Raw genomic sequence first — 12,746 nt, 5'->3', positions numbered from 1 at the left:
CTCATGGCCACCCAGGCACCTGGGACTGACTCACCTGACCTTTCCTCTTCACGCAGTCATGCTTATTCCCCTGGACAGACATAGCGCCGGCTCCCCATCTGCCTTCCCTAATCATTGCTCTGCTTCCTGTTTCCCTGAGAAAACTGAAGCAATCCAACAACATCTATGATGCCCATGGCCACATCTCCCGGTGCCCTGGACCAGCCTGCAGAGAGCTGTCTGCATGCCCGGCCCGCGCTGTCCCCTACCAGGACATCTCCTCAACATCGCAGTGTCTCCCTTCTCCCTGGATCATTCCCAATGGCGTGCAAACGTGCTTTATTTTTCTCATCTTCAAAACAACAGCAGATCAAAACAAAGATCCCCTCTTGGCCACACACTCTCAGGCAGAGGTTCCTCATGGTTACTTAGTTGTTGATGGTGACATTTGGGGATGGTTGATCATTTTGCCTGGAATCCCTTCAGCCTTCTGATGAGGCCCGAGCATCTCTTAGCCCATTGCTTTTGAATGTATAAAATAATACATGGGATGCTAAAGGAAGAGGACGCTGTGGAAATGCAGTTATTTAGAGATCTTAAACAATTTGTCCATAGTGATTTATGCGCTTCTCTGTTGATGCATTATCAACAGAGGTTGAAACAGCGGCAATGCAAGTGACCTTCCCAGGTCTCTGCAACACCTGGAAGTTGATGAGAAATGTGGGTGGTTTCTGTTGCTGACAGAGTCCCAGGCACTGTCACATTGCCGTAGGTGCCTGCTCCATGCATAGTGAAGGAAATGCTGTCAATCAGACGTCAGTGGAGTAAAACTGTGACTTTTTTCCTATCCCAGTTCACAGCTTGAATTTTTCAGGCTCTGGACCCTGTCTTACAACCATCGCCTCATTCCCTCATTCCCCTTGGTGGTCCACGTCCTCTGAAGGCATCCTCTGGGCTCATTCTCTCCTGTCCCTCCTCTACATGACCCACTCCAATCACCCACTAAAACTGTACTTCTCAAGGTCTCCAGCTTCCTTTGAGTTACTAACCCTATAAAGTGACCTGATTACGGCCAGACGCAGGGTATGGCTCTCTCCAGTGTGGACCATCCTCACTCAGCTCCCTCCCTCTGGGTTGACTCCTCCCGCTTACTCACTCCTTCCCCCTGGCAGGCTCCTGCCCCTCCCCCCATCTGTGATGTTAAACCATTGGGGAATCAGTCCCCGGCCCCTGCTCACCTCATCTACTCGCACTCCCTAGGGACTTCCAGCCTCAAAGCTTTCAATCCCATCTCCATGCTGATAAGTTCCAGTGGACTTCCAGTTCTGTCCCTGAACTCTGCATTTATGTATCTGACCCTTGTTATCCCACTGGATGGTGATGGACGTCTCAAAACTGTCCACAAGCAGAGCGCCTCTTTTCTTTTTTCTTTTTTTAATTTGTAGATATACATGACCGTAGAGTGTATTTTGACATATTATACATACAAGGAGTATAATTTATTCTAATTAGGATCCCATTCTTGTGATCGTATGTGATGTGGAATTTCACTGATCATACAAAAACATAGGATAGTGTAGGCGGGGCTGGGGTTGTGGTTCAGTGGCAAAGCACTTGCCTCACACATTTGAGGCACTGAGTTCGATCCTCAGCACCACATAAAAAATAAATAAAATAAAGATATTGTGTCCATGTATAACTAAAAACATTTTCTTAAAAAAAGAACATAGGATAGTAATGTCCAATTCATTCTACTTTCTTTCCTATTCTCATCCCCTTCCCTTCCCTTCACTCCCCTTTGTCTAATCCACTGAACTTCTATTCTTCCTCCTGCCTTTTTGTGTGTTAGCATCCACATATCAAAGAGGACATTTGGTCTTTGGTTTTTTTGGAGTTATAAAGTCGTTCTTTTTATGGCTGAGTAATATTTCATTGTGTGTGTGTGTGTGTGTGTATTCCATAGCTTAGCTATTGTGAATTAAGCTGCTATAAATATGTGGCTGCGTCACTGTCACTGTAGTATGCTGTTTTTAAGTCCTTTGGACAGAAGAGAGTAATAGCTGGGTCAAATGGTGGTTCCATTCCAAGTTTTCTGAGGAGTCTCCATACTGCTTTCCATAGTGGTTGCACCAGTTTGCAGTCCTACCAGCAGTGTATGTATGTGCCTTTTTCCCCACATCCTCACCAACATTTATCATTTCTTGTATTCTTTATTTATTTTAAATTTTTATTTGCTGTAATTAGTTATACATGACAGTAGAATGCATTTATGCACTTTGATATATCATACATAGATGGGATATGATTTCTCATTTTTCTGAGTGTACATGTTGCAGCATCATATTGGTCATGCAGTCACATATATACACACAGTAATGATGTCTGTTTCATTCTACTATCTTTCCTATCCCCAAATCCCCTCCCCTCCCCTCCCATCACTTCCCTCTACCTAATCTAAGGTAACGCTATTCTTACCTAGTGCCTCCCCCGCCTTATTGTGAATTAGTATCCGAATATTAAAGAAAACATTCGGCCTTTGGTTTTATGGGATTGGCTTATTTCGCTTAGCATGATATTCTCCAACCATTTACTGGCAAACGCCATAATTTTACTCTTCTTTAAAGCTGAGTGATATTCCATTGAGTATATATATACCACATTTTCTTTGTCCACTCATCCACTGAAGGACACCTAGGTTGGTTCCATAATCTAGCTATTGTGAATTGAGCTGCTATAAACATTGATTTTTTGGCTGTGTCACTGTAGTATGCTAATTTTAAGTCCTTTGGGTGTAAACCAAGGAGTGGGATAGCTGGGTCAAATGGTGGTTCCATTCCCAATTTTCTGAGGAACCTCCATACTGCTTTCCATAGTGGTTGCACCAATCTGCAGTCCCACCAGCAGTGTATGAGTGTGCCTTTTTTGCCACATCCTCACCAACACTTATTGTTGCCAGTATTCTTGATGATTGCCATTCTGACAGGAGTGAGATGAAATCTTAGAGTAGTTTTGATTAGCATTTCTCTAATTGCTAGAGATGTTGAACACTTTTTCATATATTTGTTGATCATATATTGCTTCTTCTGTGAAGTATGTTACTTGTATTCTTGATAATTGCCATTCTGGCCAGAATGAGATAGAATCTCATTAATTTAATTTGTGTTTCTCTAATTGCTAGAGATGTTGAGCATTTTTTTTTTATATTTGTTGACCATTCGTATTTTTTCTCCGGTGAAGTGCTTGTTTAGTTCCTTTGCCCATTTATTGATTGGGTTGTTCCTTTGTTTGTTTGTTTTTGGTGATAAGTCTTTTGAGTTATTTGTACATCCTGGAGATTAATGATCTATCTGAGATGCAGGTGGCAGAGATTTTCTCCCATTCCGCAGGCTCTCTTCACATTCTTGATTGCTTCCTTTGCAGTAAGGAAGCTTTTTAGTTTAATACCATCCCATTATTGATTCTTGATTTCCTTCTTGCACTTTAGGAGTCTTGTGGAGAAAGTCGGTTCCTAAGCTGACATGATGGAAAATTGGTCCTACGTTTTCTTCTAGTAGGTGTAGGGTCTCTGGTCTAATTCCTAGGTCCTTGATCCACTTTGAGTTGAGTTTGGGGCAGGGTGAGAGATAGGGGTTCAATTTCATTCTGCTACATATGGATTTCCAATTTTCCCAGCACCATTTGTTGAAGAGGATATTTTTTCTCTAATGTAGGTTTATGGTGCATCTGTCTAGTATGAGATCACCGTATTTATGTGTGTTTGTCTCTGTGTCTTCTATTCTATTCCATTGGTCTTCATCCCTATTTTGGTGCCAATACCATGCTGGTTTTGTAACTATAGCTCTGTAGTATAACTTAAGGTCTGGGACTGTCATGCCTCCTCTCTTTTCTTACTGAGGATTGCTTTGACCATTCTGGGCCTCTTATTTTTCCAAATGAATTTCATGACTGCTTTTTCTATTTATATGAAGAATGTCATTGGAATTTTAATAGGAATTGCATTAAATCTGTATAATGTTTTTGGTATTATGGCCATATTGACGATACTAATCCAGCCTATCCAAGAACATGGGAGATCTTTCCATCTTCTAAGGTTTTCTTCAATTTCTTTCTTTAGTGTTCTGAGGTTTTCATTGTAGAGGTCTTTTACCTCTTTTGTTAGATTGATTCCCGAGTACCTTATTTTATTCTTTGAGGCTATTTTGAATGGGATAGTTTTCCTAATTTCTTTTTCAGCTGATTCATCATTGGTATATAGAAATGTAATTGATTTATGGGTGTTAATTTTATGTCCTACTACTTTGCTGAATTCAATTATGAGTTCTAGAAGTTTTCTGGTAGAGTTGTTTGGGTCTTCTAAATATAGAATCATGTCATCAGCAAACAGGGATAATTCGAGCTCTTCTTTTTTTTTTTTTTTTTGTATCCCTTTAATTTCTTTCTTTTGCCTAATTGCTTTGGCTAGAGTTTCAAGGTCTATGTTGAAAAGAAGTGATAAAAGAGGACATACTTGTCTCGTTCCAGGTTTGGAAGGAATGCTTTCAGTTTTTCTCCATTTAGAACGATGTTGGTCTTGGGTTTAATGTATATAGCTTTTACAATGTTGAGGTATGTCCCTACTATCCCTAGTTTTTCTAGTGTTTTGAAAATGAATGGATGTTGTATTTTGTCAAATGCTTTTTATGCATCTAATTAAATAATCATGTGATTCTTGACTTTAAGTCTGTTGATGTGGTGAATTACGTTTATTGATTTCTGTGTGTTGAACCAAACTTGCATCCCTGGGATGAACCCCACTTGATCATGATGCACTATCTTTTTAATATGTTTTTGTACAGAATGCCTCTTCTCTTTACTTTCTGTATAAGTCAGGGCTGTCCTAGAGACAGAACTAATAAGACGTGTGAGGAATTGGCTCACGTTATTATAGAGGTTGGCAAGTCCAAAATCCACTGAGTGGGCCAGGAGGTTGGAGGCCCAGGAGAGATGCTACTGCTGCCCCAGTCACAAGGCAGTCCCCTGCAGAACACGGAAGGAATGAGGTTGAAATGGGGTCTGAAGGCAATCTGCCGGGGAAAAGACTTTTCTCTTGAAACATTCAAGAAATTTTAAGAACATTCAAGAAATGTTCTTAAATGTTAGTACCCCCCCCAAAAAAAAATTAATATGTGAGAGCTCTAACCCACCAGGTGATAGAATTTGAACATGGGGCTTTGGAAGGCAATTAGGGTTAGATTAGGTCATGAAGGTGAGATGCCATGATGGGATTAGTGGCCTTAAGAGAAGAAGAAAAAAAAGAAAGGGCTCTCTCCACATGTACATAAAGAAGAGTTAGTGACTACACAGTGAGAACCCTTGCAGGAACTTTGATCTTGTACTTCCCAGTCTCCAGAATTGTGAGAAAATATGTTTCCTTACCTTCAGCCACCACATGGGGTATGATGATACCTCGTCATGGCCGTCTGAGTTGACGTAAGACACCATTTTTTTGTTCTATTCAGGCCTTCTACTGATTGGATAAGACCCACATTAAGAAGGGCAATCTGCTTTACTTAAATTCTGCTGACTCAAATGTTAATTCCATCCCAAGCATTCTCACAGAGATTTTTTTTTTTTAAAGTAATGTATGACCAAATACCTTGGCACCCCATGGCAATAAATGGCAGCTCCATTTCTCCAGTGACTGAAGACCAAAACCTTGGCCATGTCTCTCACCCCTCAGCTAAACCACTGGCAAATCCTGCCAGTCCCACCTTCCAGATGTACTCAGACACCAACATTTTCTCGGCTGTACCTACCTTTATCACTATGACACTAGCCCAGTGTCCCAGTATCTCTTACCTGAATGACCACAATAGCCTCCTATTGGTCACCCTGATTCAGCCCAGAAATGACCTTGGACAAGTTACTTAACCTCTCTAAGACTCAGTTTTCCCAAATGAGGACAATAAACACATTGCAGATTTAAGAATTAAATAAACACCAATGGGAAGACTTAGCTGTGGGTTGGCATATCATAAATGCTGACCAAATTTTGCTATGATTGGTTTTAGTCTTATCATTAATAACTAACAGCCACCTGGGCTCAAAATGAGCCTACAGAGAGTGAGCTTTAAACATCATTATTTTATTTAGCCTCAGTAAATCTTAGCCTTATGCTTTCATTTGACACCACATTTGTAACCACAGAAATATATTCCTATTTCAGTACTCTAATAAATAATTGGCAGAGTCTTACCTAATTCACAGAATAGTTGTCTTGTTCATGATGGCTTCCAGCCCAGCTGTGACAATGTCCTGTTGCTTGGGGTATTTTTTCTAACTTTTTTTTTTTCTGTTTTGATGTAAGTCCCAACTGAGCGGATACCCCGTGGAGCTCCGCTGCATTTCCAAGGTAAAGCTTGTTCAGCCCTCTGAGTCACCTTATCCAAACCTGGCCTGCACCCCAAATTTGGGTTTTTATGGTCTATGAAACCAACACATGTTGATTTAACAGAACCAGACATCCAGCCCAAAAAGGTCAGCCGTCAGTCCGAGTGCTGCCCAGCCCCTGCACACACCCTGGAGAAAGAACTGAGCCCCAAACTCTTTGCAGGTTAAGTGAACTTTACATGCTTTGTAAGCGTGGAGAGGCTGAGCCATGTGCACCACTGTATGGGCTGTTGGCTGCAGGCAAGCCTCGCTCTTGAACTTTGACATCTATGAGGGCTTCCAGATTCTTCCCCCGGGATTCTATCCTCCACACTTGGGGACATGAAGCTGACTGCTGCTTTGCTTTATTCAGTGACGAATGTGAACAGGCAGATGGTGCTGGGCACCTGTTGGGAAGGAGACTCACTTTCCCATGCCCAGGTGTAAGCGTCGTTCGTATCACTTGGTGCTACCGGGCACCAGCTGGGCTGCCAGGACACATCGTCACAGCCTGGTTGACAAGAGCCGCGTAGCCCTCACAGGTCTAGTGCCTGGAAGTCTGAAATCGAGGCGTCAGCTCCTCCGGGGGCCATGCGGGAGAGCCTTCCCTGGGCCACTGCAAGCTTCTTGTGGTGGCTGGCACTGTCACCCTTCCCTGGCTTACGGCTGCACTGCTCTGCCCTCTGCCCCGCCTGCACATGCCATCTCCTCATGAAGACCAGTTTTATCAGATGAGGAGCCACCGGCTTCCAGCATGCCCTCATCTGAATGGACCATATTTGCATGGTGGTAGAGCACTTGCATTGCAAGTGTGAGGCACTGGGTTCGAACCGAGCACCGCATAAAAACAAATAAAGGCATTGAGTCCAAATACAACTAAAAAATAAAAAAAATTAAAAAAAAAAAACTATTTCCAAAACAGGTCACATTCTGAGGTATTTGGGGTTGGGACACTCAGACATCTCTTTTGGGGGGATGTGAGTCAATGTCAAGCATTCTTTTAAAGTTTTCCCACAAAACATTTTACTAGTCATCTAATAATCATCTAACACTTTAGAAAATATCCTGTGTTCACTTATTTTTCTTTTTTAACTTTCCTAGATATTTTTTTCTTATATGGCAAGTTCTTAGTCATCCAAACCTTAAAAAATGAAGCACAACAATGTGGAAGAGTTACACGACAATCTCATCAGGGGAAACAGCTCAGAAAAGGCACCCATGGGTTTTATGAGATTAAATTCAATCATTCCATTTAAAAATGTTGACCTACGGCATTTCTAAGGAATTCTAATGAACTTTGGTGAGTTGGAATTAGAGAGATAATGCCTCCCGGGAAAGGGTCTAGAATTTTTGTGCTCACCGTGACTTAGGTTTATAGTTTTTGGTAAATCAATAGCCTTCCATCTTATTGAATTGAAAACGCCTCTGCTGGACTCTAACCACACACCATGATTTCCATTTGTGTTGACACAACCTGTTCTCCAAACCAGTTCTTATATGAAAAATAGGTTGTTCTTCACTCATCCAAAAGAGGGGAGGTCAGCCCATGACCATCTTCTATGTGACCTCAGGGGATGTGTTTCACACTGGCTTCACCACATAACAATGGCCAGCATAACCGTCATGACGTACCAAGCTCTGGTCGTGTCATTATCCTAAGACTGTGTGGATGGCGTAGAGAGTTCCCATAAATTTAAAATATCCATGCCTGCCAGTCTGAAAAACAACCCAAGGAAAGTTACAGAAAGTCTGGATCAGCAGAGCCATCAACCCCACACAGAGGTGCATCCTCAGAGAATATGAAATGGTTTTTCCAAGGTAGTATTTGATGGCTTCATCATAATCCTTTCATATTTGTGTAAGAAGATGTGCTAAAAACAGAATCTGCAGAATTTCTAGGAAATGAATCCACCTGCTTCCTACATGATTGAGAAAGCCAGCACCCAACGCGTGCTCGGGTGATGCCAGCTGAAGCTCTTTCATTCTGTGCGGAGTTCACGTTTTTTATGTTCTCGCGTCGGGTACTTTTGCTACTATCTCTCATGTAAGGGAACCCAGTCTCCCTGGAGTTATCTCCGATCCCAAATCTGAGCACTTATGGAACATCTCAACAGTAGTAAAGAGGCCGTAGGGTCGGGGACAGGACGACCTTTCTCAAGTTGCTGAACGGGGAAGTCAGGGCCACTCCAGCCATTGCTCATTCCAAGACAGCTCTTTGTTTTTTTTCTCTGATAAAGTTATTGGGAGCCACCCTGTTTGTTGGGTCCTCCATCACGGACCCCACACTGTGTCAAGAGCATTTAGAGACAAGGTCACATGTGACGGCTTGTAACCAAGCAGCTCTAAATGTGCTCCAAATGCACGACAGCCCAAAGCTGAAATGAGGCACAAACAGGTGGTTCTGGGTGAGAAACTTGTACCATGCCTGGTTTATGCCCCGCTCCTCTGCACAGGACCTGTGCTCCCATTCTGGGACTGACGCATCCTTCACCAGTCCCAAGGGATCGGTGACAGGAAGCCATGTGTCCGTGGGAAAGATTTCACGATAGGGGCTGATTTTGCAAAGGATTAGGTGCCAGCTGCAAGTAGCCAAAGGTGAGACTTGTGAGGGACAGGGAGGCATGGGATTCAAACACCCTCCAGGGCCCATGATCTGCAACCCTCTAAGAAGTGTGGCTGGCCAAAGAGGCTGAGCGGATGCCCCACAGAGCAGGAGGAAGGTCTTCAGAAGACAGGACGATGTGCCTGGGGACACTGGACACACAAAAAGTAGAACTGTCCCATAGCACATCTGTCCCTTTGTCTGGGCCTGGCTGTCCCCGCTGGCCACTGCTGTAGAAATGACGCTTAACTTGGAGATGAAGCTGCAGGGTTTGCACAGCTGGGGTCCAGGCGCCTGGCAGGTGAACAAAGTGTGGGATCCCCCCCCCCCCAGCTCTTCGCACGGAGGGTGCCTTTTTTTTTCTTTAATTCTTTCCTTTAAAAATAAATGTAGCTCACAGACTACAGAGGAAGGAGACAACATAAAAATTTATATGGAAAAAAACCTTCATCCCTCAGAGCCGGTGCTCATAAAACCAGATCCAGTTTAAGGGGCCGACGGTAGCTCTGGGGTTTCTCACAGCTGCCCTTCACAGATTTTCACATCACTTTACAGCCCGGGTTTTCTGACCCTGGAGGGAGGACAAGTCAAGTCAGAGCGTCCTCCTGGGCCTTCTGTTGCTGCTCACTCGTCCTCCTGAAAATCAAATTCTCTTATTTTTATTTTTTAAGTCAATTCTGTCTCACTACTGCCTCCAATAAACTTTTTTTTTTTTTGGTACCAGGGATTGAACCCAGAGACCCTCAACCACTGAACCACATTCCCAGCCCTTTTTTATATCTTATTTAGAGAAAGGATCTTGTTGAATTGCCTAGAGCCTCTCCAAGTTGCTGAGGCTGGCTTTGAACTTGCGATCCTCCTGCCTCAGCCTCCATGGCTCCATAAAGGTTCTAAGTCTAAGGGATTTTTTTATTATTTTTTAGTTACAGGTGAACACAATGTCTTTATTTTACTCTATGCGGTGCTGAGGATCGAACCCAGTGCCTCATGCATGCTAGGCAAGCGCTCCACCGCTGAGCCACGCCCCAGCCCTAAGTCTAAGGGATTTTGCCACAGTAATTTTACTTCAAGTTGTTCTTCAGAAAAGGGGATGAGAGGGTGTCTTTAGTCAAATAAATTTAGAAAATACTTTGTTTGAACACTCCCAGGAAAGCTGCGTGTTTTTGCGTGTTATGACGGTGAAAAGTCTTACCAGGGTCCAGCTTTTCTCAAATGTAATTGACTTTTATGTCCTTCATGTGAGACGAACTGCAAAGGCAGCATTCCAAGAAGCACCTCTGAGAAACCCTGCACCAACACCTGCTCCCCATCGCTGAGCCACAGGATACTGGTCTTGTTAGATTCGGCCCCACCCAGCCAGCCTATCGAGGTCTTTTGGGAACTTGACCTTGGAACGCTTTTTGCTTGGGACTTATCTCTCTAGCCACACACATCAGTGGGGAAAGGGTAGCCACAGGCAAAGCCAAACACAGCCCTGGACCTGCCGGTTCAGCCCTAGTGCAGCAGCCCCTGTAGGCCAGAGTGGGCTAGCTCCTCCCTGTACACAGAGCCCCGAGGGGTGCAGGGTCTTGGGGTCTGGGGTGCCAGGGAAGAGTTTTCTGCGGTTTCCAGGGAGATACACTCTATTGAAGTTGTTTTTTCATTGCATGACCCAAAGTGAAGGCAATTGCCGGGCAGTTGAATTATTACCTGACGCCTGCAGCAGCTGCTGCTGAGGAGGGAGAGGAGATGGGAGTTGGGGGTTCATTAACACTCACTTCTTAAATTAACAAATCCTTATAGCACAGGTTAAAAATAGCAACCTCATGGTTTCTAAAATTAGCCCTCACCTCTTTCCATAAATATGTAGACCTCCCTTGAACTTGGGCTCCACTTGCCCAGCCTAATGGGGTCAGACAGGCTTAGCTTTCATGCCACATTCTTTAGGATCTGTATACTTGGTAATTGACCTTGACAAGTGAGAGGCCACAGAATGTCCTGGACCCAGGACAGCCTGTGGGGCCATCAGCCTGAAAGTGGCTCTGGGCAGGCCTGGGAGAGATCTCAGGGTCCTTTTGGAGACATCTGCAGCCCCTGGGGTCCCTGGAGGAGCGTGGGACTGGCCTGTTTGCTTAGGAAATCCCCCACCCTGGGCGACCTCTCCATCCCCAGCAAAATGGGATGGTGGGTCACCCTGGCCACATAAACCACTGCAAAAGGACCAAGGTCACTATTCTGGGACAATCTGGGGAGGAGATTCAGTGCCCCGGAGTCCACTCCTCAGCCGCTGACTTGGGGCCTACATAATTGAGGAAGGTCGCATTTAAAGGAGGAAGGAAATCAAGGACCAGCCAGGTCGGCCATGGGATGCTCCTCCCCTGCACCTCCCCAATTTCCTCAGTACAAGAGAGTTGGCAGCATAGTGCCTCAGGAGATGTGGGGACTACCAGGCATGTGCCAGCCGCATCCCTGTTACCCACCAGGGTGCCCGTGCTCTCCATCAGAGGGGTCAGACAAAACACACCGGAACAGGAACAAGACTTTGTTCTTATGCTCAAGCCCCGAGTGTAAGGAAAGAACCATATGAAGGAAATGAGGAGGGGAGAGGAAGCTCAGCAGCAGCCCAGGTTTACTCTGGCCAAAGCTGTAGAGGTGGACCCGGCGGAGACTGGACCGTCTCCCACTCACAGCCTGGGGTAGTTGTAGGGGCAAGAGGAAGAGGGAATTCTTGCAGTTAGGCCATTGCTAGAGGGTTGTCAGGTCAGGGAGGTCCTTATGATCGTCACCTCCATTCTTTGGGGTGGTCACTGTTCTATGTGGAACCGGTGGGCTTATTTCAAGTTGGCAGGATGATGGGGTGTTGTCAGGGGTTTGAGGCCGGCTGAGTCAGAGTGACCTTGGGGTGATCTTGTCTAAGATAGAGGGTGTTTCAAAATGGCACTGCCTGTGTCCAGTTCTTCCAACACCAAGGACACCCAGGTGACTTACATAGAGACAAAGGATGCAGCTTTTATGCCCTCCACAGGGCGGGCAGGGACCACCCGTGTCATTAGGGGTGGGTTTGCGTTGCGCCTGTGCTCTTCATTGTGTCCCTGTACCTGTGACGCGTCTACGTCTCCAGCCCTGGGGGTGACTTTACTGCGCTGATGGAGTAAAGGTAACCAGGTTACCTCAGGCAGGACTCTGCACGTGTGTTTGCCCCTCTTCACCTGGCATCTGCCCCTTATGCTCTGGGACAGTCCCTGGTATCTGTCCTGTCTCAGTGGGTTTGATCCTCGCATCTGGCTCCGGCCTCTCTGAATCTCCGCTGACCCCAGAGTCTCCGAAGGCTGCCCGACTGCCCGGCTCCGTCTCCAGGGGCCTTACGTTAGCTCCACAGCCTTGAGGGCTGGTCTGCTGGGCAGCCCCCCTTGTTCTGGAAAGTCTGACTGAGGAGGGCTCAGCGTCTCACTCCCAGGGCCTCCGGCCGATGAGCTGGCGGTTGGCGGTGTAGCTGCGCTCGGGGTGGGGGGTTACCCCCAGCAGCAGCTCTGACCAGGATGGCCCCTTGGGCATTGCTTGGGCCCCACTTCCTCCACAGTAGTGACCACAGGACAGCCGGAACTGGAATGGTGTCCCCAGCCCCTGGACAGGGTGTGTCTATCTGCTAAGTGGAGGGATGACAGAACTTCATGCAGGACCTAGGAAAGGCCAGCTGGGGACAAGGTGGGGAACCTCCTCACGCCTCCTTCCCGGGACGGAATGCCTCCTTTCCTCCCTGGTCCCTCCCTCCCTCCCC

At 45.6% G+C, this 12,746-nt stretch overlaps 1 protein-coding gene across 5 annotated transcripts in view; it reads left to right on the top strand.

The window, feature by feature from the left end:
• Cldn14 (claudin 14) overlaps nucleotides 1–12,746 on the top strand; it is a 67,126-nt gene that overhangs the window by 52,338 nt on the left and 2,042 nt on the right. The window contains exon 2 of one of the 5 annotated variants that reach the window (XR_007347759.1): nucleotides 57–1,663. The exons of 3 other annotated variants lie outside the window; for them this stretch is intronic. The gene's annotated coding sequence lies outside the window, so the exon portion shown is untranslated. Of the gene's footprint in view, nucleotides 1–56; nucleotides 1,664–6,325; nucleotides 6,371–12,746 lie in introns of those variants that run through there. One more of the 5 variants, XM_015478756.1, reaches the window with a different exon arrangement.

Source organism: Marmota marmota, unplaced genomic scaffold (assembly GCF_001458135.2).
Source record: "Marmota marmota marmota unplaced genomic scaffold, marMar, whole genome shotgun sequence".
Taxonomy (NCBI): domain Eukaryota; kingdom Metazoa; phylum Chordata; class Mammalia; order Rodentia; family Sciuridae; genus Marmota; species Marmota marmota.
The sequence above is the reverse complement of the archived record's forward strand: the minus strand, read 5'-3'. Positions and strand labels throughout refer to the sequence as shown.